This window comes from Pteropus medius, unplaced genomic scaffold (assembly GCF_902729225.1).
Source record: "Pteropus medius unplaced genomic scaffold, Ma_sr-lr_union100, whole genome shotgun sequence".
Lineage (NCBI taxonomy): Eukaryota > Metazoa > Chordata > Mammalia > Chiroptera > Pteropodidae > Pteropus > Pteropus medius.
The window spans coordinates 19,856,721-19,862,163 of NW_024349519.1; the positions used below are offsets into that span (position 1 = coordinate 19,856,721).

General features: G+C 32.4%; 1 pseudogene; it reads left to right on the plus strand.

The window, feature by feature from the left end:
- Positions 1 to 2,653: 2,653 nt before the first annotated feature.
- LOC120618767 (uncharacterized) lies at positions 2,654 to 2,772 on the plus strand (annotated as a pseudogene).
- Positions 2,773 to 5,443: the final 2,671 nt, after the last annotated feature.

The following is a 5,443-nucleotide window of genomic DNA, read 5'->3' on the forward strand; positions in this document are numbered from 1 at the left end:
AAAATCCTTGAGCAAAGCAAAATGCTGATGGAATGTACATGTGGCACTTCTGTGGGTTTCTATCCACATGCTCTTGCATCTATACTATGTATGTTCAGAGCATGGCAGGAGAAGACAGAATGCAATGACTTATTTTCAGGGTTTGGAAGGCATCCTGCTGCAATTTAGGGGACAGGCAGAAGCTGTGGCTAATCCAAACATCTCCTTTTTTATCTCTATGTGAAATGACTTGGAGCGTACCCTATTTCTGCTGTGATCCCTTGATACACTGGTCTTATCTCACCAGACAGTTTCTGTTTGTCCATAACTACTAAGACTTCCTCTCTTACATGACTTCCTTTTTTTAGCACATGTCCCTTTAGTAGATCCACGTCCCAAGTGTCAAGACCATGTATGCAGCTCTCCACTGATCCTCGTCTATTAAGGTCAGTAACTCATTCAGATTTGTATTCTTCTTTATCCTCTGATAATAGGAATAATAATAATATATAGCAGTGTTCATGTATATTAACTCATTTAATCTTCACCACTACTCCATTACATGCACGCTGATTCCCTTCTCCTTGTCCTGTGTTACTCTAATCTAACACATCAATTTACACTAAATTTTAATGTGAAAAGGAGGCATGGCTTTCACCCCTCAAATGTGTCATCTTCTCTCCTTATGTTTTCCACTGCCATTATTCAAGCCCGGACTGTTGCCATAGCCTCCTAACCAATAACCACCACACTCTAGGCTTACCCTCCTCTAATCTATTCCTCTACATTCCTCTAAATTTTTGCTAAAATAGTGGACCTGAAATACATATCTAACCTTGTCATTATACTGCTTTACTGTTAGTCTACTAACTATGGGAGAAAGGCCACAATCCTTAGGATGGAATAGTAAGCCTGCTGTACCCTCATCCATCTACTTCTTTAGTTTCTTTTCTCAGTCATTTCTTCTTAGAACTAAATGACTTTTTATTTCAATCTTTCAGATACAATATTACTTCATGTCTTTTTAAAGCATGCTATTATGAGTTACATAAATTTGGCTGGAGTACCTTTCATCCCTTACCATCCACCCACTCCAACTTCATTGCCCACAATCCTAACACATACACACATGCACATGCACATGCACGCACACACACAAACCCCTCAAGACTAGGCTAGATTTTCCTCATTCTTTAAGAGCCAAGTTATCATGGCTCACACCTTCCATAGTCTTCCCTAATGCAACCTCCAGCCCCAGGTTGTACTAAGTAGATATCCTCTGTGTTTATTTACTATAGAAATAGAATGAGGGTTTCTTCCTGTGAACTCTATGAAGGCAGAAACAGTGTTATTCTTCTTTGTTTCCCAGCTCTCTCTGTTGGCTACAAAAAAGAAGAAAAAAAGTCTCTCAACACATGTTTATTGATATTACAGATAGATACTGGATAATAAGTCATTCTCAGAGAAGCATGGCTTTGATCCACAAAGAAGGAATTCATGAATGAGAAACATAGGGATCAGAGTTAATGGTAAACAGGATATTTTGGGCCAACAAGGTCTTTCTCCACTGCTTTTAAAATATCTTGAAAGATCAGTTAGTCAGTTTAATACTGATTGGGAGTGAAAGCTGAGAGAATCCCTAGCCAGGCAAAACCTCAGTGAAAAAAATCTGAAATCTGTCAGTTAGAAAACTAGTGTCCCAAGGAAGAGTTTAAAGGTATAGATTTATATTTAAGTAAGAAAATCTGAGGCTGAATTGAACATGATGCCAAAAAATTGGGTTTGTTTAGTCAAAATAACATTTGATTCATCAGTAAAATATCATTTAAACTGATATTTTATCATAATAAATAAGAACCAATTAGTTGACTGAATTGTTTATTTTTGAAATCCCTTGAGGAGCTATCAAGAAGCCAAAGCCAGAGTTTATTTGTTTAGGGAGGCAGGTGCGTTTATTCTCTTGTGATACAGAGATCAGCACAAGAAGATGGAGTTGTCCAAGACAGTGTGGGAGCACAATCATTGTGGAGATGGAATTAGAACATTATTTGATTTAAAAAAAAAAAAAAATAGAACTGAAGCCACGATTTGGTGGAATTTTTCTAAGTGATTTAAAATAGTAATAACTTTTTCCATCTTCCTTATAAGGCCAAATTATAACTATCACCATCTTTTTGGACCCAAATGTAACTGATTATGTTCAAAGATTTTTTTGCTTTAATCTCATGTATTTAATTACACAGTGGGTCTTTACTTAAATCCCTACTATTTTTCAAATTGACCCATATATTGGAGAAAACATGTATATATTTTCATTATCTTTAAGCCCTACTTTAAATGGGACACTTAAATTTTGACATACCAATATGGTAAGAATGTACAAATCTGGTGTTCTGCAAACAATTATCTCCAACTGGTATCAAAGATATTAAAATAAATTCTAGCTAAAGTTTGATTACGGAAGTAATTGCTTAAAAATAATTTGTTGGAAAGTTATATCTATAGTCAAATATTACTTTTTGAAGAGTTACTTCTATTCTTATAATCATTATGCTAAAGTTTTGACACCCATAAGAAATTCTTTTTTTTAGAAATTGAAGTATCATCAAGAAATAATATTCTTCCATAAACCTTAAATAAAATATCTTGTTTCCTTTATAATTCCAAGAAATTTATCTATGGCCTTTCCATCCTAAATGTGCCCAATCTTGTCTGATCTCGGAAGCTAAGCAGGGTCGGGACTGGTTAGTACTTGGATGAGAGACCACGTAGGAAGACCAGGTGCTGTAGGCAAAAAAAAAAAAGATTATTTTGTATCTATTTTTGTAAATAAATACAAAATAATCTAGCATGTAATAAAAAAGATTAGGAGGAACAAAAAAAATTCCAAGAAATTTAAGTAGATAGCATTTTGTAATATGAGTTACACTTAGTTACAAACATGTTTTAAAAAAAAGAAAATTTCTAAAAATTGTTTGAATCTGAGAATATTTGCTCTTCTCATTTGCTTTAAAGCAGTATTAGAGAATAAATTTGAATGTCAAAGTTGGCCCATCATGTGGTTTTGAACGTTAAAAGTAAAACAAATGTAAGTAAAGATTCTGTTGTAATATAATGCCATTTTTTTTTTTAAAAAGACATCGACCATAAGTCTTAAGATCCCTAAGTTGTTATTAACTCCCCCACACAAAATAGTAGTCAGTTATATAGTAGGAGTCTTACTCTTCTAAAGTAGGGCCATTAACAATGGAATCACTTCAACTAACTTACTGATATTCATAAAACTTAGATTTTAATAATTTTTTAAACATTCCTTTTGTTGTTTCATAGTACCTGTCTAAAAAGCAAACATTACTGAATGTCTTTTATATTTGTAAATATATCTGTTCCTCAGAAAACATCATATCGTCCAGCAAACACGTGAGAAAGCAAAGGGCAACCACTTTGTGATGCAGCAATAGTTCTCAAATGCCTGTTTTAGTGCTTTCTCGATAATTAGAAATTCGAATAGCTGGCAAGAATAATATTGATTAATTATTAACCTACATGTCTTACACAAAAATACATGTTTTCAAAATACATGGCACAATTAGAAGAATTTTTTTTATGTACATCAATGCTATATACACAAATTCTTATGATTAATTTCTGAAACTTAGACAAAATTAAAATACCTGATGTTTTTAAAATCATACTAAGAATAATAAAATATTTCCAAAAGATCCAACCATTAAATGAAAAATTAATAAAAGCATGTAGTTTACTAAACTGCAAACCTACCAATTGCAAAGGAGCAACTTTGTCAAAGGCTTCTTGAGCAATGTTGCAGGTTTTATAAGAAAATTATAGGGCAAAAATAACATTTTTAAATGCAACACCGAAAAATTATGACTATATTTTTCTGTACAAAGAGAAATATACATTTCCCCTACCCCAAACCTTAGAGTACTATGTGTTCAAAAACAAAAGGTCAGGAACTAAGTACTTCAGTGACACCTTTACCTTAAGGATCAGAATTGGAGTTATACCTGAGGTCTTAGGTGAAATGAGTTTGACGGATTAGGTTCAGTTACTGGCTGTCAGTGCACTACATAAAAAACACTGCACATACAGAGCTTAGTGAAACCAGCTGTTTTCTGCACAGGAAAATTCCTTGATAGAGTTAGCATGAAGACAAATGAACTGTTATCCCTCAAGAAAGGTGTCCCTTTAGGTTAGGTTTGAGGTTAGCAATACCAAACAGTAAGAGCACTTGACTTCCCATGGCTGACAGATTCATTACCTTTGTAAATATTGAGGCTTAGCTTTGAATCCTGGGATTCTTCTCTGAGTTTCTAGAGAGCGCTTGTAACTAACCAATTATCAAACAATAAAGAAATTAAAATGGGAAAAGACAAGAGTGATGCAAATTTCCTTCATTTTCTACTATTTCCATTTATTCAAAGCCTTCTAAATATAACCTTGTTATTCATCATGATAAAGATCCTATAAAAACAAGATATTGTATTTTTATTTTTTTATTAACAGGTAAGAAAATGGGAATTCAAACAGAATTAATTCTAAAATGGAAGTGGCAGGACTAAAACTATATTGTTCAAAACTATGTTCAAAACTAGTGCTTTTTCCACAACTTTTTTCATATAGAATTATTTCTCTGATATCTATTTATTTTGTTATGATAACTATCCATTCGGTGTCATGTACATTGTATATTTCCACCAAGAAATAACAAGGGAAATTAGAAAATAGCTTGAATTTCTTGAAAATGAATCACAACAAATCAAATTTTATGGAAAAAAGCCAAAGCAATGCTTAGGGAGAAATTTATGGCTTTAAATATTTTACTAGAAATGAAAAAGTTCTCAAATCGATTACCTAATCTTTCAACTTAAGGAACTAGAAAAGAAGCAAAGAAATAGAAGAAAAGAAATAATAGCAATTGGAACAATATGTAATGAAATGGGAAATAAAAAACAATAAAACAATGGAATCATCAATATAAAATAGAGAAGGTACAGGTTATCAATATCAGGAACAAAAGATAGGACTTCATAATAGATCCAACAGAAATTAAAAATGAATTTAAGGTAATATGAACAACATTATACAAACAAGTTTAACAGCATAGGTGAAATGAACTCCTACAAGCCATACTTACCAATTGGCACCAAAATATTAAAAATAAAAAATTAATAAAGCTACATAAAATAAAAAATTAATAATTAAATATATTTCCATGAAGAAGAATATAGGCCCAAATGGCTTAACTAGTGAATTTTATCAGACATTTAAAGAACCAGTTATAATACCAATCATGCACAACTTTTTTCAAAAAAATAGAGAGAGTATATACCAAAATATTTCAGGAGACCAGTATTGCCTTAATATCAAAGCAGGACAGAAACATCAGAAGAAAAGTGCTTAACAGTATCTCTTATAAGCATAGATGCAAAAGTATTTAATA